Raw genomic sequence first — 23,403 nt, forward strand, 5'->3', positions numbered from 1 at the left:
CGCGGTGGTTAACGCAGGCGCGTTAATTACTGCACTATTGGCACCCCGCGCGCAGACACACATTTTAATGTAATCTTCTTCCCTGATCGATTTTGCAAAAGGATGAACGTTGTTCCGCTGGCTCCGCAGGTTAGAGTGTTGCCTTCTGATCCACCATCCCGTGGTGGGGTGCGTTCGAGTCGCTTTGGGTGTTCGCTATTTGTCGTGAACAGATACGGCCCACGGTCAGGGCAGCGATTGCCCTAAAAGTCAGTTGACGTTAGAGGGCAGAACGGGTCGTGCCTGGCACTGCGGCGCTTTTAACTTTCGCCACTAAATTATGCTGTTGCTTTGAATTGCGCAACCGGATGGCAGGGGTCAGGGCTCACAAAACGAGCACTGCTTGGTGTGAGCTCTAATCCCAGAAGTCCATTCATTCAAATGGTTCGGATTAAACCTTTAAAAATAAAAAAACCCACACAGGCAAACGCGGGATGGCGTTATGCGTTTAAACACATCTCGACCCACTCCATTCAACACGAATAAGACCCCTATTTCTTTCTGGTAAAGGGGCTCCCTCGAGTATAACACTACGGGGTACATTGTCGTTCCCGGTCAAGGGCTGGAGGGCCACTCTGTCCCACCACGGTGTGTCTTCGGGCCGTTGACATGGGCTGGCATCCCCTGGCCGATCCGGCGGCCCTTGGAGGGATACATCGTATCACATTGGTTCACTCCCTGGCGCGGGAGGCCTTCTGACCCGCGCAGTTGGCACCGGATCGACGCATGGACCGTCATTAACGCAACAACATCCCTGCTAGCCGCGGGTGGCCAAGTAATTGCACATAGATTACAGTTGGGAATAACGGGCCCATGCTGGAATTGGGTTGGAGGGCCCACCATTCGCTGCTGGAGCCCTGACTGGCACAGTACTCTTCCATTGCCTCAATGTGAGCCCTCGCCATAAATTATTGTTTCCTTCCCTTGTCAGAGGGCCCCGGCCAACGCAAGAGACCCTCTGTCATTCGCGCTTACGTTCCCGTCTTTGTCAAGCAAATCTTCCCATCACCAATTCAAGGCCCTTGTTGGCACAGAATACCCTGTTAGGCACTGTGGGCCCCTGAGCGATTTAGGAGCCTGACCAATGTAAATCATGGACCTGGACTTGTCCCTGACTGGGAAATGGGCCCACAGAGCTGAGACGAACACGGAACCGACTGTTCGTTGTTCGGGATCTCTGGCCGAAATAGAGGAACGCTCTGTCTCAGGGGTCCCTATCGGCGCACGAGGTCATCTTACTGACATTTGAGATCACGGCCTATGGGTGGGGTCCTTAAAGTGACCTACAGCCAGCCCTTCGGACCCTTCAGCCTTGTCATCGGGTCCTTGGTCTTTGGTCTCGAGAGACGCTTCGGCCCCTTTTCGAGCCCCCTCAAACACCGCTCCGACTCGAGGCTACTTGCCGCCACAAGACACCTGTTAGGCACTATGGCTCCTAACTGACGCAGAGATCCCTCATTGTGTCAGGGACTCCAAATATTGTAAATCGTGGACCCGGCCTCGTTTCTGCTTGGGAAATAGGATTCCAGGAGCCAACTGTGCGGCGCCAGCTATGTGGGGCCGACATGGAACCGACTGCCCGGTGTTCGGGGTCTCTGACCGATTTAGACAACCGCATTGTCCCAGGGGTTCCTGAAACGGTGCAAGAAAACCTGTGGCTGATATTTCAGGTCACGACCCTACTGGCGGCGATTCTTTATGTGGCACATAGCCAATCCTTTGGACCCTTATGCCCTCCAACCAGGACTTTGATCGTCGGTTCCGGTGCCGCCCGGCCCCTCTTTGGACCTCATCGAACACTTGCCTTGGTAGGCTCGGGGCGCCTGCGAGCACAGGGCCCTCTGTTAGGCACCGTGGTCCCCTGACAGATATAATGCCCCCGAACAAGGTGCATCACTGGCCGCGGTTTCATAGCTGATTGGAAAGTGGGCCCCCCGGCACAAACAGGCACTGAGCCGACTGTGCGGTTTTGGTGGTACCTGACTGACACATCGGCCCATATTGACTCAGAGGGTCCCCGATCGGTGCAAAGGATCCCTTTACCGTCATTTGAAGGTTCGCCTTCGCAGGTCGGGACCCCTGAATAAGACTCCGACCAGCCCTTTATGCCCTTAGACCCTTCAATCGCGCCCTTGACCGCGGAACCCGGTGGGCCTTCTAGGCTCTGCGGGCCTCCTCGAACACTGCCTCCAGCCGACTCAGGGCCCCTTGACAGCACGGGGCCCCTGTAAGGCGCTTTGGACCCGAACACTGTAAAATGCTGGCTCTGGCTCCGTCCCTGTTTGAGAAATGGCTCATCCGGCCCGTGCCGCCTCGGAGCTGACTGTGCATTACTGGTCGTGTCTGACCCAGATATAGACCCTTATTGGCCCAGTGGGCCCCTGATCAGCCTACAGGGCGCTCTGGCTGGCATTTGAGTGTCCGGCCCTGGGCCGGACCTCTGAATGGCTACCTTCAACCGGCCTATCAGGCCCTTAATCGTAGATTCCGAGGGACCCCTTTCGCCCCTCGGAACGTAAGGAGGCGTGGGGCACGTGCCCCGGTGCCACCCTGCGTGCGATTCTGCCTTCTGGATTGCATGAAGTGTTAGCCTTTGAATGATTTCCGAAATGATTACCACATGCATGTTAAGAACTTTAATGGAGATGCATGCACTGGGTTTCTTGATTGTCACTTCACTCGACAGCTATACAACTTATGTTGCCCATACCCAGCCTTTTGCAAGGTCAGGTCAGGTCGTGTCACGATATGTTACGTGATATTTGCGCTCTTAACCTTGCTTTTGAGCGTGTGCCGGCCAGCAATTGATCGCAACGAGGCTCTGAAGGCCTGCAGTTTTGCATCTTATTTCGAACTGAACCTCGCGTCGCTTGTATGGATTTCGCGTAAACATCCCAAATAACGCTGTCTGTGTCGACTGCCAGATCAGTTTAGTTATCTATCAAGCATTGTCTTTATGCATGGCCGGTTCGAGAACGTGCTGGCATGTTCTGCTGTGTATTTGAACGCTTTCCGCCTTTTCCCAGATTCATGAGCGGCATGGGGAAAAATAGCACACTTGATGATTTGTGGGCGGTTGATGCATTCTATTAAGGAAGCTTGTTGATCGATCAAGTAACATTTAGTGCCGACCATAACAATAGAGGAATGAAGGTTCTTTACATTTTGGTTCAGACTTCGATTATTCACCATCCATGCATATGTTATAACGATTGGGGCAACGAGTATCCGGGCCTGATTTGTTTGGTTGAAATGCTCATGTATATAAGCATAAGGCATGCTTTAATATTCGTTTTTAAGCGGCAGAACTCCTTAAAAAGCTGTTCAGGGTAGACAGGGTAGTTCTGAATATGGAGTGGGCAACAGATGGTAAATAACAAAAAAAATTGAATGGCATCGGACAGAAAGGAAACTTCACGGGCGGATGAAACCTTGTCTACCCATGTGTAACGGGTGACGATTTGGAGTTGTGCAGAATTTAAAACAATCACCGGTATGGCACGAGTATGGATAAGACAACTATAAAATGCTAGCGAGACATAAAAAAGCATCTTATAATCTTTCTTGTTGTGCTCCTTTTTGTCATCATTAGCTCCACGGACATTTCTTTTTTTGTAACTATCAACGGAAAGCAGCAAGTTTGGGTGGAAAATAATAAAAATATCTATTGCCTTCTTAAGAATCGGTGCGAAGCCTTTAGTTGGATGGATTTCTGGAAACAGTTCCGACGCTATGCAGTGCTTGCGCCCACCGCCATTTCAGTTAACTTGGGGGCCAACAACATAATTTTGCAATGCAACTTTTTATTATAACGGAGTTATTGGGATGGACGGAAACGTTGCTAAAACTTTTCCATGGCTTACAGTTGTTGTGCTGTGAAAAGAAAAACCGGTGGGTGCCATGCAGGCATACCTGGCTGAGAATGGATAACTGGTTGGCGTGGGCGAGAGGTCTGAACGGCTTGGCAAAAGCCATAGCTGAAATGCAACATGGGTATTGCTGTGGGTCGGTAACGATTTCGGAAAATGTATGCATACAGACACTACTTTTGCCATATTACCAACGCAAGAGGGTAAGTCTGGATGTGCACATTACCGAAATTCTTCTATAACTTAGAATTAAACTCCAATAAAAACACAAGCGAGTGGTTACCGGGCAAGCGTAACTGGGTGGGGATGGCTGACGGCCCGGTGTGGGATTAAACCGTGAGGGGTTCTGGTGTTGGCGCAGCCCCAGTGACAGTGGATGGGTAAGTAAAGAAGTCTTATCCGTGAAGTCCTCTTCTCCTCGATTGCCTCGACAGCACCACCTTTCCCGTTCCTAAATTTTGTCCCGGCGTTCGGCCACAAGTATAGTATATTTTCGATTAAAATTTACTCGTTAGCTTTTGGAACTTCACATTTCAAGCATGTGTGCTGAATAATCTACTCGTCATTTGCGCATCAACAGAGACAGCTTCGTAAAGCCTCACCAGGCGTGCAAAACAGTTTTCTTTTTTATACACACCATAACACGATACATTTTGCAGCCATCTTTTGTTTTACTAAATTCCCAAAAGCGATTTGGAAGAAAACAAAGCAAACGACACGAGTTCTAAATCGGAACAGGACGCAATACTGTGGAGCCGACATAACCCGGTTCCGATCACTGCTTATGAATGGCAAGTGCAAAAGTTAAGGGCTTAACACAAAAGCCTCACGTCCTTTCGTGACATGACTGACCTTATAGAAAATGCAGGGCAAGCTAGCTGCGGGCACCAAAAGGCTTATAGCCATCACAGGCGGTGTCGATGAGCAAACTCAGTACCTATATAATCGTTTTTCATCTATGTGCACGCGCATGAAGGTGTCTTTTTCGGAGATTTGTGAAATTTTGCATTTAATAGCCTAGAATTACAACTACCCAAATAATGCAATTATACTTGTATGAAAGCAAGGCTTACAAAGGCAAACTTTTCGAGAGGTGTAGTTTTCGTGTAGTTAGATGCAAGCTCGTTCGGTTTTAGCCACGCTTTTTTAGCAAAAATCGCAAGTTTTCAACTCGATGCACAACCCCCAGAAACGTTTTTATTTCTGATTCATTGCCGATTTTGGTACCAAGAATTTCAGAAAAGTCATTCAAATGAGTGAAAATCCGTTTGTGCGCGTCATCATTTGGCCCGCTTCTCGGTCAGGCCTTTCCACGCTATGTTTGCATCTAGCATGCACTATGCAGCATCCTTAAGATACGACATTTGCAACGCATTTCTTGCATCGTCTTCGTCCGGACCTTGTAGCAAATAAGCCTCCTGTTCCAGAGAAGTCTCTTAATATTGGAGTGTGCCCCGTAATCCAAATCAGGGGACTTCTAGCTCACAAGGGAGCATCGAAGCTCACGAGTGTCTAATATTTCATAACGGTAATCCCCAGTTCATAAAGGGCCCCTAGCTGATAGCGGGGCCTCCCTGTCAATAACAGGGTCTGCTAGTCCATAGCGGAAGCCTCCCGAACCAGCAAAGAGACGTTTTTATACAAAATCGGGTCTCACCAGCTAGAGCATGGGCTACCGAACTCATGAAAGCGCTCTCGGGATCCAGAGAACGATTTCTTGATGCAGAAGAGCCTTCTGAACACGATGTAGTCACTCTGGCTCAATTATGGCGGCCTCCGTGATATGAACTCTGCTGATCAACGTGGGTTGCAAAGCCTTTGGTTGAGCGAGCGCGGCCTTCCAAACTTCTGAGGAAGCCAAAACGTACTATTGCCCCTCTGCTCCCACTCCCGCGCTGTCCCAGCTGCGCCGCCGGTGCTTGGTGGTGCTATTCCTGGGATATAACCAGAGCCAGGAATAAGGAATCATTGCCATCGTTACGTATGAAGCAGCAGCACGTGCACATGCGCTCCTCCATGCCCGTGGCGTTTGGCGAGCTTGCTTGTTGGACCGGCGGCGCTCCTGCTTGAGGGCCACGCGCGCAAGCCTGTCGGCAGCCCGACGCCGACAGGCGCTGGCGTGTCGGCAGAGCGGCGATGCCGACACTCAGCTCTCCATTGCTGACATGCCGTTACCGTGTCGCCATGGCAGGCCGGTTCGTCGTTACCGCATCGTCATGGCAGGCCAGTTCGTCGTTACCGTATCGTCATGGCAGGCCGGTTCTCCGTTACCGTGTCGCCACAGCAGGCCGGTTCGCCGTTACCGTGTCGCCACAGCAGGCCGGTTCGCCGTTACCGTGTCGCCACGGCAGGCCGGTTCGCCATTATCGTGTCACCATGGCAGGCCGGTTCTCCGTTACCGTGTCGCCATGGCAGGCCGGTTCGCCGTTACCATACCGCCATGGCGGGCCGGTTCGCCGTTACCGTGTCGCCATGGCAGGCCGGTTCGCCGTCACCATATTGTCATGTTCGCCTTCTCCGGAACTGGAGCGCACGCCCCGCGGTCCATGCGTTAGTAAATCTCACGAATCGAGGCGTCATCACGAGCGCACTCGTGGTACACGGCTTACGTGCACGGTACGCGTGCGCTGACCACTCGAAAAGTGAGCAATCAATCGGCGGTGGTCTTGAGTCACGCCAAGCCGACCTGCGTGAGTCACGACTTAAGCCTTCCGCATGACGCGGCCACGGGCTGCGGCTGGAAACGGCCGGCTGTCTGGTAGCTGCCGCAGCCCGCGGGCGGCCGCGCCTCGTGATGGGAGGGGGCCGGGGGGGGGGGGGGGGCGGTGACGACAGATCCACCTCGCTGCCAGCGTCCTGCCGGCAGGTCCGTTCGACGCCAGCCGTTTGAACCGGGCGCTAACCGGCCGGAGTTAAAGCGCAGCGTGAGCTGCGGGATTGGAGCGCCGGCGGCTACAACGACCGACGGCAGCGCCCGCGATAAGGTCGGCGTCCGTGGCGGCGGTCGCTGACTGCGACGCCGACTCGCACAAGACGTGTCGTGCCGGGCCACGGTCGATAACCCGCCGGTCACCCGCCGCCCGCTGAAAGCTGGCGCGACCTTGCCATGCACGCCCTATCACCCGGACGCTGGCGGTTACACCTGATCACATGCAGACGTCTGTGATTTAGTCGGGCGCTGCGGCGCGCTGATCGCACGGCGAACGACCGTTTGAACGCCGGCTGACGTTTGAGCCAGCGCCGGCGGCGATCGGCAGGCAGACGGGGCGCCGCCGCGCCCCTGGCGGCAGCGTGCCGCACTAGAACGCCATTCGGCGAGCGGCGCGCGGCGAGGCGGTGTCGTGCGCCGGTCTCGGCCGGGGAGGGCCGCCGCTGCTGCGCTCAGTTCAGCTGGGGCGAGCGTGTTATACTGCGGACTGCGAGTGTCGACGTGAGATCGGCGCGTGCGGGCGCTAGTCGTCGACCACGGGTGACGCGGCCGGCCGCAGAGCAGGGCTGACTGGGTGGCGAGCCGGTGTGCTGGCCACCGAACCCTCTACGGTGCGACGGTCAGCGTGCGCCGCTGACCAGCTGAGTCGCCTGCTGCCGCCACCACAAGGCTGGAGTCAGCACCTCGCTCTCTGTCCGCGGCTGGCATGCCGACTCCTGGCAAGGTAGGCTGTCCCAGCTAGAGCTGGGCATGAATCCGAAACCACCTAAAATATGGATGCATCAGAGGAAAATAGGCGTCCCGAACTAGAGGCGTAATTTTACACGTTGAGGAGGGGGGGGGGGGGCATGAACTGCAATTATTGATAGAAGAATCATTTCTAGCGTGCTGCAGCCTCGTCAAATTGCTGGCAAAACGTATAAAACCTGACACGTTTTCCATGCATGCATTTTTCCCCGCTGACTTGAAGTTTGAACTGTACATTTAATTACATGTACATTATCCATGCACACATCAATACGTGTCATGCGGGGGCGGGCAGACTTCAGTGCCTTCTTGATTATTCCTCCGCTCCGGGAGAAATACTTGATACCCTCATGCCATATCGGTAGCTACTATGCCCGTGTACTATACCCGCACGATGTACCCGCAATACTCCCATCTGAAGTTGAATTTACTATTCAATTGAACCATCACCGAGTTGACTCAAATAGTTGCCTAAGCAGACCATATTTCGTCATGTCGACTCAGGAGGCAAACACCTCTTCAGTCACTCAAAATACCTCCGTGGTCACCCTAATTGCTTCCGCAGTCATCGATCCCCCCCCCCCTCAGTCGCCCAAATCGTCCAGCATTCGAGGACTTTTGCTTCCTCTTTGCATGAGGGCGGACCCAGAACGACTCATCGGGGACACCAAATTCAAAGATGTGCCTGATTTTCAAATACACTTCAGATTTCGCTTCTTTCTCTGCAACAGGCCTCTGTCAGGAGTTTCTGAAGCTATTCTCAAAGTCTAACGACATAACATTTTTTTGTCCCACCTTGGCCACCACGAGAAGGCCATAGCTTGGTGGCCATCTCACTAGATCCGCCTTCGCCAGTGGAAAATACGCTGAGATACATGCAAAACTTGAGGAAACCAGGTAATCTGACGAATGCTGAGGATGTATCAATTAGATAAGATTGTGCACCGGCCAAAAAAGGCATTGACACTAGGACATTTGCTTCTCTACAAGAGGTTTCATGTATCCAATCGGATCAAGGCTTACACTTCCTTCCAATGGTCCCGCCCCCCCCCCCCCCCCCTGACACTCAATAAGTGTTTCTTAGAACGTGCCCGGTGTATCACAAAATGAGAATAAAACTAGGGACTGCACATGTTTCATCTGTTCATCTTCTCACAAACATATATTTGCCTGGATTTGTCTATAGACCTTGGCATACAGACATTAGCCTGCTTTTCAGTATAAGTTTCTGATTCCTCCGGGTTCTTTCGACAAAACAAGACCCCAAATTCGGGTTCCCACTGGCTCTTTCGGCAAAACCGAACCCTGAATCCTTGTTCCCTCCGGCTAGTTTGGCAAAACAACCCTAGATTCTGGTTCCTACTGGCTCTTTCCACAAAATACGGACTGGATGCTGGTTCCCACTAGATCTTTCGGCCAAACAGATTAATGGATGCTGGTTCCCACTGGTTCTTTTCGAGACAATAGATCTGTGTTTCTCGTTGTCATTGGTTGGTTCGAGAACATAAGACTCTGATACCGGTTGTGAGTGGTATTGTTTTAACCTTTGTACAAGCCTCGCCAGATTTATGCGAGAGGTATGCCCTCTCCCTCCGCTCAATGCACAGAATGTTTTAGCAGTCTGGGCTCAGATGATGATTCATTAATATTTCATGTAGCGGTGTGTATTTTGAGACAACGTCTGTACTGCAGATCTGTATTTATTTGGACTTAGTAAGCAGTGCTTAGACTTAGCAGATATACTTTATAGGTAGATAATAACAGACTTAAATAGACGTAGTAAAAGGGTAAACAGCGCACTTCATATACAGGCACAAGAATGATACATGCATACAGAAGCACACCGCACCCTGGCGCTGGTAGGTTTCTCCTCATTCATACAAATGCAACAGAGAGGGTCCCCAAATCAAGCATGTGATTTTGCTAACTTGTATTTGAAACCCACGTGAAATAGTTGCCTAGAATCAAGCGAACAACTTCTTCGAAGTGGGTCCATTCGGGATTACAAGTGGGATGTACTTGTAGGAAAAATGTTACGTTTGTACTGTAAGCTTGCCTACAGCGGCGTGGCGCGTTTGAATGCGCTAATTAATTGCATTAAAATATTGCAATACCCCTCCCGATTTCAATGTTACAAAAACACCGATAGAGCTCCTGCTATCAGGGTCTCCCTAAAATTATGGCAGTGGTGCAGCGAAGAGTTCTTTGATGACATTAGCGCTGTCGAAATGAGCCAATATTGACTGAAGGGCCAATGTTGACTGAACGGCCAATGTTGTCTGAAAGGGCGACGTTGATTGAAGGGTCAAAGTGACTGGAGGGCCATTATTGACTGGGCGTTGACTGAAAATAGATCACCAAAAATCAAACCCAGCATTTCCCCCTTAGCTGAGAGAATATTAATGGCCTCTGCTATCTAATGTTAACAAAAAGGGAATAGCCCTGTAGAATCTGTCTATTTTGTGTTCGTGTCTTCTTCAGTTGTCAAACCTGCGAGTTCCTATCATATGGTGCCCTTCTTGTTGATGTCAAATCACAGTATGTCCATGTCCGCATTTAAGAGTCACCCACCTGACCGCCAGAAATCAAGGCCGTGTAAGGGTGAGATATAGGTCAGGAATGAGGTAGTAGAAGTACGATGGTCGTGTAACCAGTGTGGATCGGCTCAGCTGATAAGTGGTCCTCCATTCACTCTCCACGGATCTACGACTTCAAAGTTAATGTGAATAAACTGTCAGGTGACAAGTACAGCTAACAAATGTGCAGCAACGACAAGCTAATATTCTCTGTAGATCATCATACTTGACTAGATGTGTTTACATTCTGGTAGTGAGGGCTTTTTCACCCAACATGAATATTTTTAAACTGGTTATTTCCAAAATGGTTAGCAGAAAAATGTCAAGGGGGCACGGGTATGGGATGGGGCCTGGGCTGTTTGTTCAGCTTAGCGCTACCCAGTGCTTTAAACGCCTTGGATAAAACTGATACATAGCGGAGTAGGTCCGCTAATGAGTTGGGTGAAATGGCGTCCAGCATGCACGCATATTTTATGCGTATATACGTATATATAATATTTTATGCGTCTAGTATTTACGCGCTTTAGTGAAGTCCTAGAAGCTTGCGGTCACCTGTTCGGAGCTGCGGAGGGGATTGTTGGGTTGGCAAGGAGCCAAAGTCAACTGTCAGGATTAAGAATCATGACTTCTTGCCACGTAGGTGGTGTAGCGAGGAAAGTATGATTATGATCTATCTTAGGTTATGGCGGAGCAGTGGTTTTGACGTCTCCAGACATTCCACCAACCAGTCTTGGAGCAAAACTTATTTTGGTGGCACCACAAGTGGACGTTAGAGACAGGATACATAGACACGTAGATACTAGATAACATGCATGCAGAAAATGGCCAAACACACATGACTGCATTCCCCGTGTCCCATTTTGCAAACTGTGGCAGATCTTGGCAACATTTGATTCGGGCATAGTTGCAGCCAAGCGTTACTGCATTCTGGGTAGACGGCGCTGTGACGTCATCATGGGACTAACCACATGGCACCAATGTTACGGTGGCGTGAAACGCCGCTCTTCGCGAGCTGGTTTAAACGAAGTATTCCCATAACCAGATTGGTTTTCGGTCCAGGACATTTAATGAAGCATTTTCAGCTGGGAGATAGCGTTGGTTTGCACCAGAGATACAAAGTTGTTGATTCAATGCGCTCGCAACCTGCCCCTGACAGAAAGATGGTGTACCCCATTCACCAGCGATCTATTCCAAACAACTTAAGCCGGAAGCGCTCAGCAAGGACCTACGTAAAGAAATGCAAAATGCGTAAGTACCCTCAAAATTTGTGTTAATGGGACACAGTATGCAACACATACATAAATACATACATACATACATAAGTACGTAACATAAGACAGCACACACAAGTGCCCTCACACTTTGTATTTACGGGATGGACGTCGGCGAGGGTGCACCAATGACGTCTCTCACAAAGATGGGGTACGAAGGCGGCGGAAAACCTCCACCACCTGAGTAAAAAGACAGCACTTCTGCCACTTTGAATTCACTTAACAAGTTGACTTAATTTTTAACCATATGTTACATTTCCCTACCTTTTCAAGATCACTAGATGGTGCAGATGAGTAAGGGCGGGCCTGACGGTCCCGCAACATTGGATGCTCGCTGAGAAGTTGTTGAAGCTTATTTAGGAATGTGCGTCCTGTAGCCTTAGGATTCTGGCTCCAGCTGTGGCCTGTAGCGTTGCCAGGGTGGATGTAAAGCTGACTTGCCCTGATGGGGGTGGTGAGTGATAAAGCTGTGAAGCGTAAATGCAGCACTTGCCATATCAGTTGACGATAAGAGATTTTGCTGCAAAATGAGACGATTTCTGACAAGTTTCGGAATGTCTACCGGTCAAAGAGCAGTTTTCCATATCTCAGCCGGGGAAAGGTCTTGGGGGGTATATTTGGGTGGTCGGGATTTTATTCCCTGCGCATCTTTTTCATCTAACGAATCCGGCATTATGGCTCTGCAAGTTCACCCACGCCTGGGAAGATGATAGTACAGCAGCAGCGAAATTCTTCGCACATTCCCTCTTCACCTTGTCGTATTTTCACATTTTGCACCAAATGCACTGCAGTGCAAACATAAATGAGCAATGCGCGAGGGCTAAAACTCAAATAGTGTATCAGTTTTCATACACGTTGACTCCGACGAATATGGCGCGGATGCTGTAATTGGAAAAAGTGGTTTAGCAGGATATGCTACTGGAAGCACATCCGGGTATTTCATTGGTCTTTAGAAGGTTTGAAATGCAAGATGCACAATTTTTCACACACAAAATTGAAGTTAAGACATGAAACAGGATTTCTACCCAGTTTACGGGCGAAATCTCCGTTTTAACCATTTTACTGAAATCTACCAACCTTTTTGTAGTATCTACCAAAAACCACACCACGGGCCACCATACTTTGGTCTGATGGTGGCGTCACGCCCACGTAGCCTTTTCTCTAGCAGCTTTGGTTGCAGCAAAAAGCTGATTTCTGAGACGGTCTTCTTAGTCGTGAATGCAACTAGATTCCTTTCATTTTGTACCTGTATGGAACTGTGTGATTTAGTGGCATTTGCAGCTGTGTCATCCCAGCCCCTCCCAACTTTAAGAAGAGAGTTGGCCAAATTTGAGGACGCATGCACTTCTTTACATATTTGGGAGTAGGTTTAGCCGTTTTCTCCGCATTGCCTCAACTTATTTGGAAAAAAGCTGAGCCCCTTAAGAGCACCTTCTTGTACCTAGAAATTCAAAGCTGACAAGAATTTTGGGCAAGATTCTCGTTCTTGCTGCTTACTTTGACATCAACTTATACTAACTATTTTTTTTTTTGCTGTATCTCAGCTTAATTGTGAGACGCCTCTCGGTTCTTGCCTGACCTCTGCATGCTCCAGGCTGGATCATATGTCTTGCTGAATTTTTCGACATAATGCCAGGCTGGATTTTGGCTCTTGCTTCTTCCCTTGACCTAGCATCAGGCTGACTCCTGGTCCTTGCTGGATCTTTCGGCTCGTGGCTATACTGAGGATTATATGAGGATGCGTCCTACTTTCTGCTGTTTCCCGCGGCGTAGTTCCAGACTGATCCCTGGGTTCTCCTACTGGGATCCAGAAACCAAGAACCGGTTCCGAGATGAAATCTGGGGAACAAGACACTTGTCTGCTGGCAGCAGGACAGTTTTTCAAAATAGTCAAGGTGGAAAGTTTGTTCCCATGAGAGCATTTTGCCTAGTTGTTATGGTGTCTTGCCCTATGTTAGGGGAGACTCGGTAATTCGTATCCTGTCCAGGTAGTATTGCGGCGAGTTACTCTGAATTTATGCGGCGGATCGCAGTCCATGAGTCATTCAGCCGGCCTGCATACGCCTTGTATGTGACTGCGGTGCATTTCTACTCTGGTACATTTTATTCTCGGACAACCACAGCAGTGAATCAACATGCCCAAAAGTTAGCTGGGTCTGGACTTCACCGACCGCATTGGCAGTAACACCCGAGGTTCTTTCCCTCAAACTGCGCCATTTTGCAGTGCAGCAAGGGTTGAGGTTGTGCAAACACCCCGAACGAAGCAGAATGCTTCAGCCGTAGCTTGGGGTCGTATTGTCCCATCGCTGGACAAATTGCCCTGTTGTGAAGGTTTGAGGAAAATGGTGATCGCATTTTTCAGTGCAAAACAACCAAAATATTTTTTTCGTTCTGGAAGGAAAATTATCATAGGACATGTTAACATGGCAACAGGTGCATTTCAACTGACAACACAAGAACTATTCCATGTCATGGGTTAGTCTTACCCCACTCCACCCTACCAGCTACGGTTCAGAGACATTTCGTGGAATCGAGCCCTCCTCGTAAACTGAAAGGTTCACGTATGGCCAAGGTCACAATTTTGAGTTCTGAAGGCGTTAAGGACCTGGGAAACTTATTATAAAAAGCACTGGCTCGATGACAGGGATTTATCTAGTTTTAAAGTTTAACCCTCTAAAAAGAGTCTGCCATGCATGCAGCCCTTCCCGATTTCATTTCAGTTGAGGACCCTTGTTTTTTGTTTTCATCTCCACCGGCGGGTACTCAACTAGGAAATCTGTCCACTCATTGTTGTGAAACACTAGTGAGACATTTCTAAAGCATGCGTCCAAGGTCATGCAGGTTCAGATCGTCGTACCTTTAAGTAAAATGTGGGAAACATTTTGATTTAGGAATGGACTGGGCTTGTATGGAAAGTCGTGAAGTGTGGATTGGTGCCCACGGTGACACTGGTTCGCTAGGGTTAGGTCTAGCTGGTTTAATATGTTTTTTCCTGTTCACACCAGCCCATTGTTCTCCCTCCGCGCTGCTTAAATGGATTCCTCCGGCTGGCGTGTTTGGCCGTCCAGCGCTGTCGGTACGGTCAGGACGGTCCGGCTAGATTTGGTCGGACTCGGCCCGCCGGTTCAGAACTGCTGTATGCTGAGAACCATAAACTCTCGACCGCAGTTTACTTACTCACTGTGATGCCTTTCTAAATTGGCTGCCGGGATTCCACCTCGCGGGCGATTTCGCGCTCAGGCCGGTAGGGTGGACGCTTTCCTGAGCACGGTAAACATAATTTGGTGCCAGCGAGAAAGGCGCTGAACTAAGGAGATGTCTTCCTTGGCCGGCACGAAGGTCATTACAGGGGATGGACGTCGTCTGTTCCAGGCCTCGCCTTGGAGAGGCTGCACCACTTGAAAAGCGGCGCGCTGAGATCGCAGCGTGGCAGCCGGGTCCGAGCCCAAGACTTAAGCCTGGGCCCGCAAAGCCGACTGTCGCAGTCCTCCTTTCTGGAGTTGGAATCCCTTTCATCGGGTTTGCGTGCTGTGCGTGGGTATTAGATTCGAGTCTTAGTGCGAGTCGAGTCTTAATTTCGAGACGAAGCACGGGACCTCCAGTGTCACACAGAATCACGTGAGACAAAAACAGCTCATGTCGGTGGTCAGGGAAAGAGAACGTCGAAGACAAAAATTGGACTTGTTAGAGGGTCTAAATTTAACGCAAGTCGGACCTAACCATAACGCCAGACTTACTACGGGCAGTTTTGCGCTTTTTTCTTTTAATCGTTGAACAAAGTACGAACAAAGAATGGGTCTGTGGAGAGATCTGAAGCATGTGTATGATAAGCCCAAGGGAGAACCAGATTTATGGTAGAATCAATTTGATAGGCTGTGCTAGATCACGCATAAATGTCTTTGATACCGAATTTTGATTTGGTTTTCGCCTTCCCGTTTCTGCCTGATATGTAATGACCATTTCGTGGTGAGGAATTCAGCATGGCGCGCCAGGTGAAGAAGACCAAGCGTGATTGCCGCTTTCCTCCTGTTACGTTATCATAGGCCAATAATGCTGTTCAACATATGCGGAACGTTAAATTAGAATTCGATCAAAATGATGTCTTCTTGCAGTCTTAGAGCTATGATTAGCACATGCACAGTACTCGGGTGAGTCATTTGTGTTAATCTTAACATTGAACCGAAGGTAGAAGTGTGAAATTCACTGAAACGTATGCTGTTAACATCTACATATTTTTAATGTTTTCCATTGCGACGTAGGTATGGTGTTTCCAATTCAGCCACTCAACAACAATTGGCGTCGTATGACCACTGGCCGTAACTTGTTTTATGCATGACACGCATTTCAAGTTTAATGTGTGCCGCTCCTGTTCATGGATAGGGACGGCATGAGGGCAAATATGAGTAAGCAGAAAAAACAGCGGTAAGTTTTCCGAGCTTAGCGTCGGGAGTAAGTCTGCCGGGGCAAGCCTTCCGAGCGTAGGTATCCCGAGCGTAGGTGTTGCGGGTGTAGGTCTTATAGGGCAAGTCTTCCGAACGTAGGTATGACATGCAGTAGGTCTTCTGGGACGAAGTCACCAGGCTGATTCCCGCATTGAACCCTAGAGACGCGAGCAGCCGCAGGCGCAAGCAGGCCCGGTGACGTCACGCATGACGTCACTTATTTTGGTTAGTGCTTCGGCGGGAGCTTTGAGGTCACATATTGCGTTCTGGTGACCAGCAAGTACATCTCGAACGGAGCCTGGGCGAGTTGTTGCCCGTTCCGTTTCCACCTGCAGTCCTGGGACATGATCGCTGACGATGTCGCCAACAAAGCGCCGCCGAGCCGGAACGCGCTCAGGGCAGGGATCGAAACGGACTGATCGATCTCTGCAAGTCGGATGTCGGTTGCATTGGCCGGACGTCGTCAACCAGGCGAATGGTGTGCTTTGCTTCGGGTGCTTCAGGCGAATGGTCAAGGGTTTCTTGGAACCCTTACATTGAAGCACCAGCGCCCGTGTGGATACACAGCCGTTCACTTGGGCTGGTGCTGTTTGGCTTGTGCTTGGTGTTTTAGAAGTAGTTTCGCATCCTGACAGGGGCAGTTGTCCCAATTTAAACCAAGTGTGTGTATAAGCGTGCGGGCGTACGTGTACGTACGTGAGAACGCGTATGTACGCGCATGTGAGTTGAGCATGCACTTGTGGTTATGTTTGTGTCCTTGGTGTGCGGTTCTGCTCGTGTTTTTGTGTTCGGGAGGGGGACTCTCGGCTGGAACTGTGGTCATTGGCTGATTTGTGTGTGTAACTTTGTGACTCTGTTTTAGCTCTTTGATCATTGTGTATGTCATTTTTTGGTACACTTTTGCATGTGCGTTTTTATACTGCACCTACATCTAATTTGAAACATGACCATGACCTGAGTGCGTAATAGCCACCTTGTGGATGGTTTTCAATGCACTGATACTGGCTTTTTGACCACTGGGCTCCCCATCTTGCCATGAGATTGCTGCAACAACGTACGTCACGCATCCCTTGAACAAAAAAAAGACTCGTCCCGAAAGCCTTTAAAATTGAATATGTTCGGAAGCTCCAATGGCACATTTCGTTGCCATAACCAACTGTTTGGAAGCTAGGGAGGGGTCGGACCTAGTAAGGACAAAAATATTCTTACTGTGGCCTGCTGCCCAGCGTTTGGGCCAGTATACCATTTTGAGCTGCGTTCGGAATCAGTGGTCGTGACTATTTTGCTTTCCGACAATCTGATGCCACAGTCCGTGGCCTCATTGAGCTGAAATCCAATCGCATTCCCAAGAAGTAGAAGGGTATGTTTCACCTATATCTTCCTCCTTGGTGGAAAGTTATCTCGTGAGTCGGGACGTTTACGATGTTATAAAATGCGCGGGCTGGTCTTCTCCTTCAGAATGGCTGCACTATCAGGAGTAATAAATTAGGCGTTCCCAGTCACGTGGGGCTGAAGCCCGCCCGGCACCGGTGTGCATGCGCCGATTGTGCTTTGGAACAGGGGTAAGTAGGTAGTCGAATACGAACACTGCGAAAAATGAGGAAAATGCGAGGGAAAAACTCCGTAAAGTGGTGTCGACCGACGAAGAGACGAAAGTCACGAACTCATCGACGGCCTTGAGATAGTTCTTTAACAATATCTCACGAATGGCACAGTGGCCATAAAAGTGTGCTGCCAGTACACGAACGGTTGCCTCGGTGAAAACATCATGCAATTGGGTAGGGAGCTAATTATTTGGTGAAAGAGTCGAAACAATGATGGCTCCATCTCGCGTGAAGCAATGAGCAAGCAAATAACGTTTGTATGCGTCAATGGCGATAGTGGTGACGACAGGCGGCATTCCTCCTCGAATGGTGTGCTAAGAATGCTACCATCCATGCCTTATTGTGGACGCACTAATAGCGTTGTAGAAAATCTGTTCAACGTATGCCTTGATTTTGTCATAATTATAGGACAGCTTGACCTTCGCTGCCATGGTATATTTTGCAGCCTGCCACAAAGTGAGAAGTATGAACTATTTCCGATTTAACTGCCAATGTATTGACGCAAAGCCATCAGCAACGAAAAGCTAAGACATCATACAAAATCTACAAGTTTTATATACGCTGTGTTTTGTTTTTGTTTCGTTTTTTGTTTTGCTGGGGACCTTATGTGGTACCGGCACTACTTGAACGTGCCATGTATGTCACCAGGCCACATCACGTGTTTTGATTTCTCTCTGGTCCGTATACCTCGAACAGCCATGCGTAAAGAGAATGTTCCACATTTTAATATTTGAAGCAAGCATCATACTTGAAATAAGCTCACTTATAAGTATTTTGTGTAGTTTTAGGTGGCAGAAGTCTGCTGGAGACTGCACAGTTTCTCTATTTAGTATGTATGCTCTCAAATGCGTCATTGTTTGATTTCGTCATGTAACGTTTGTATGGCGTCATTGCCGCCAAACTAGCCGTGCGAAATTGCCACTTATAGTACTTCAAACTCACCGAGAGGTGGCATTGGCGGTGCTGGAAGTATTCGCTGAGGCAAATATCGTTATCTGCCCGTGTAGTGTCTCTTTGCGATGGTGGTTTTGTGTATGTATCATTGAGTTTAAGGTATTTAATTATATTCACTCACTCGGTGATCGCGCTGCTATATGATTAAAGCCTTAATCTCGTGATAACTAGCAGTCAAGTCCAACTTCTTATATTTTGTAGCACAAAGCGTGGTCTGTGATTGAAACTTGCCCAGTCTGCTCAGCATTGATTGAAAGCCAATTTACGTCCACTATTTTTGGAAATCGTGATCACGGACGCCAGTTCTGAACGTCTTGACAATACATTCCTTCTTGACCTTGAACCTTGACCTTGCCTCACGACCTAAGGGATGACAGGGTTTGAACGACGTGGCTATGGCGTCATGCACGGTAGAGTGACTCTGAAATAGTCTGCATGTCTTTGCGGGAGTGTGGCGTAGAGACTATTTCGTACAATCTATTTCAAGGCCATTCAGGCATCCATGACGCCACAGGAACACCATTCGGATGGTTATTTCACTTCGAAAACCCCATACAAACGGGGAATACCCCTGTCGCAGAGGGAAAACCTGGAGCAAGACGACGCGACGGTCATGGGGGCCACGCTGGTCGCGAATTATACGAAAGGTCACACACGCAATTATTCCAATCGTTGACTAAGCATTAGCATGGTGCATCGTTCATTATCAAAAGTATGTTCGAGATGACTGGAGCTCATATAAAGTTTTTTTAGTTCATTGAACGGGCCCGTGACCGACTGGGGTTTTGGCACGAGAGTTTTGCTTGATGGTGGTGGTTACTTTGAACTTGGAAGTTCAGGTCAGAAAAGAAACTATTTCAAATTTTGAAACATGCCAGCCAATCAAGGCAAGGCATGGACTGCTTAGCCAGCTTGTAAGAGTCACTCGGTCATGCTATAACCAACCAAAGGGAACGTATTGTATAAGTTCGCAGAAGGGACATGACCATTATGGAGCCTGTGCTATTCCAGGCGTGTCCGCGTGTATAGGCATATCAGCTGACGGCGCTCGAACCAAAGGACGTCAGGTGAAGCAGCACATAGTGTCGCAGCAGACCATCGGCCAAGCGCAGTGTCGCGGCAGAGCATCTGCGCCGACCGCAGCTGGCTGCTCACTGAGCCGAGGTGCGACACACTGCTAGCCCGTCGCACCGACCGAGCTCAATTGCGCCAGCACTGGGCACCGGCTGCACCTCCTAATTAGGGGTGGTGAACTGAGCTGGACAGCTGCTGCCGCCGGGCCGGCTCAGATCTGGGGCCCACTGTCCCGTCGGCCGTCACGTCTGTCCCGTGCGGAGGCCGCTGCGCACGCATTGCGGGACGGCCACGCTCGGCGTGTGAGGTTGAAGCCCGTTCACCTCCCGTTCGTACCCGCTCCTCTCGGTCCGCTGCGGCTTTGGACGCCGGAAAGGCGCATTTCCGGTGATGCATGGTGCAGCGGCTTCCTATTGCGCAGTGTCGTGTCGTGGACTGCAACCTCTGCACCGCTCCGTGCGGTTTTCACGTGGAAGTATTTCAATTCGAGTTGCCAAGTTATTATCGTGATTAACGGGGCTTTTCCCGCGGCGCGCTGGCAAATGAGGGACGGTCATCCGACTGAGGCCTTAGGCGGGCAGCGTATTCGAGTCACCCAGCCGAAGCGGAACAGGCTGGCTGCCAGCCGCCGCGGCTTGTTGGTTTTCAACAACCCTATATGGACCATCCGGCGGCACGATGTCGGCACCGGGCAGATTCGACGGCGGTTAATCACGTCCACCAACAATCCTCTCCACATCGAAACGCCACCATCGTGTTTCAAAGGGAGTGCTCCACATTTGTATGGAGTTTTGAACTGGAATAGTCATATTGGAGATCATTCGGTGCAGTTCACAGCTCTGCCCTTCTTAAGATCCGACGCCCTCTAGCTCCTGAGCCACACACCCGCGAAGACGTTTGTACCATTTCCTGCGACTTTTTCAAAGTTACCCAGGCATCCATGACGTGATAATAACGACATTCAAATTGTGTCATTCGACTTGCCATGCAGCGTTCAGGGACAAAACAAATATAATTGTTGAGTTGTTCGTATCTGGCGTTCGTGGCACGATTTCCAGATATAACGGCACTCACTTGGTTCTTAACCAACGTAGTGCGAGCTGTGCAAGATTCGAACACGACTTACGTTTTGTGCTACGTAATACAAGAGGTCATGCATTCTTTTTAGACGTTACGGAAATAAGACTTGCAAGTGAATGACTTAAGAATAACGCTATAACCGAACATGCGAATGCAAGTAAGTACCTTAACTCACGGACAAATATGCACTAACACTAAGAGAGAGGGCTAAAATACGAGCACCTGATGACATTTGGTTCAGTACACATCCTACAACCGTCGCAAGCCGCCTCTCAGAAGATTGAAGAACTACAAGTGAGTGTTGTAATGCGGGCGTTCCATGACGCAATCAAATAATGACGTATGGAAGAACATATTTACTAAATAGAGAAAATTGTGTTGTCCAGAGCAGCCTTGCACTTAAAACATACCAATGGATATAAGCGAGCTTATTTCATCATACCTGATGCAGGGCTCAATATAGTCACGGTGGAGCATATCCTTTAAGGGTAACGCGTTCCCTATAGTATCCTCTATTTTCCTGGAAGGGAATGGATTTCGTTTAAAGGGAACGCTCCTCATTTGAAGATATCGAGGCAAACATGAGCTATGAATAAATGTGCTTACTTATAACTATGGGTATACTTTTAACAGCAAAAGATTGCTCTAGAACACGCAATTTGTGTTCAGTAAATATGTTCCCCAATACGTCGTTGTTGGATTTCGTCACCGTGCTTTGCACAGCATTGATTGGTAACCAACTAACGGCTGTTATATTTGGAAATTGTGCTCACGAACGCCAGATAGGAACGACTTGACCATTATGTTTTTTAGGCCTTGATCGCGGCATGCCTAATGAAATCGCAGGATTTGAATGGCGCTGTTATGGCGTCATAGATGCTTGGGTGACTGAAATAGTCTCCCCAAAATAGACTGCTCATTTCGCGGGTGTGTGGCGCAGAAACTGGATGGGTTTAGGTCTCGAGACGGGCAGGGCTGTGAATTGCACTGAATGACGTTCAAGATTGTCATTTCGGGTCAAAACCCTATACAAATGTGGAACACGCCCTTTAGGGGCTTGAACGGGATAAGGGGGTTATCAAATTTTATAAGCCAGGCTCAACGTAAATGCTTTGATATGCTTTGTGGGCGCTCTCACTGTGGCTCAAACTGCGACCACGTGTTACATAGATCCACGGACACCATCGCGAACTGGATTTAAAGTGCAACGGACTCTAGCTTCTTTGAAATGTCATGCATAGGATCTTCAGCCGGCTTGATCTGCGTCCAGGGGCGTCCAATGGGCATCTGTGCCCAGCCGGCTAGATTTGCAGATGCGCCCATCGACCGCGGTTACCATTGCCGACAACCCCCAACAGTTAAGATCAGGTCTCGCCGTTTAAAAAATTCAAATTTGAATGGCTCAACGGCGGCTCCTGGCAGTTGCAAAGCTTTGGGTCACGCCGGCTCCGCCGATTTCTAATGAGCCGGTCCGACGCGTGCCTCGGCCCGACGGCCGGCTGCTGAGTGACCGTCCGTTGGTGACGCTGAGCGCGGCTGGTCACTATGTCATCAGCAAGCACGGCTGGTCACCGGATCACCAGCGCTCGCCAAACGCCTCGGCGACGGGCGTTGTCGCTCCTGCCGTGATACTGCTTCTCGCCTCGGCGGCGAGCGTTGTCGCTCCTGCCGTGATACTGCTTCTCGCCTGGGCGACGGGCGTTGTCGCACCTGCCGTGACGCTGCTTCTCGCCCCGGCGACGGGCGTTGTCACACCTGCCGTGATGCTGCTTCTCGCCTCGGCGACGGGCGTTGTCACACCTGCCGTGATGCTGCTTCTCTCCTCGGCGACGGGCGTTGTCACTCCTGCCGTGATGCTGCTTCTCGCCTCGGCGACGGGCGTTGTCACTCCTGCCGTGATGCTGCTTCTCGCCTCGGCGACGAGCGTTGTCGCTCCTGCCGTGACGCTGCTTCTCGCCTCGCGGGTGCTGCGCTGGGTTTGAGCTGTGACGTAGTGTGTCGCTGACCCCGGCTGGCTGATGGGATCCGCCAAACATTGCACAAACATCGTATCTCCCGGCACTGAATCCGTTACCATCCTGGCGCTGAGAGCGGCGCGGACCAGCGCGTGTTCACCAGCTCATTTACGGCGGCTTCCAACAAGGTCATACTCATCGCCAAGTACATATACCACACACGTGCCCCTGGTACACGGCAGCCGGGGCAGATGTACCTCGCGGGCGTAGTTCACGATGGCTGAAAACCAACACACATTTGAAAACTACGATACAGATTCATTACGTCATCATACAGCATGAATACCGGTACTTGTCCTGTTGAAACTGGTTGAGAATAAGATAAGATCATTGGAATGCCGATTATCATAGCCGGTTTCTAAATTCCTGTAATGCACTAACTGAATGCCTGTTTGATATAACGAGTCAACGTCTTAATGCACTGGTCGCACCAAGAAGTACCCCAACAGCCATTCATGCCTTATAATCACAATAGTCCACATTCACTCAGCCCATCTTTGTGGACTGGAAAAGGCAGGAACAGCGCGCTGGATTGTGTCGGAAATGGGCCCATGGACATTTTGGTGTAACTATACTGATATTAAAGTGAAATAAGGTTACCTACTTCCTACAGCTATATACGTGATATTCGTTAGTAATTTGTTTTTTGAGTGCATTTTAGGTCACGGACTTTGCTCACAGGATCGAAAAGCTCGAAGATAAAACGGACACGAGCTGCCAAGCTGTGTAGACAGCCAAAAAGCCAAAAACCTCCCCACCGCAAGATTAATGAATCCGTCGGCATACGCAGGCTGAAACCCCTC

General features: G+C 49.7%; 1 long non-coding RNA gene across 1 annotated transcript in view; it reads left to right on the forward strand.

Moving 5' to 3' along the window:
* Positions 1 to 7,236: 7,236 nt before the first annotated feature.
* Positions 7,237 to 23,403, forward strand: part of LOC119093911 (uncharacterized) — a 52,736-nt gene continuing 36,569 nt past the window's right edge. Inside the window, exon 1 of the long non-coding RNA XR_005093718.1 lies at positions 7,237 to 7,561. This is a non-coding gene — a long non-coding RNA (uncharacterized LOC119093911). The remainder of the gene's footprint in view (positions 7,562 to 23,403) is intronic.

Source organism: Pollicipes pollicipes, unplaced genomic scaffold (assembly GCF_011947565.3).
Source record: "Pollicipes pollicipes isolate AB1234 unplaced genomic scaffold, Ppol_2.1 Scaffold_4002;HRSCAF=4701_pilon_pilon_pilon, whole genome shotgun sequence".
Classification (NCBI taxonomy): Eukaryota; Metazoa; Arthropoda; class Thecostraca; order Pollicipedomorpha; family Pollicipedidae; genus Pollicipes; species Pollicipes pollicipes.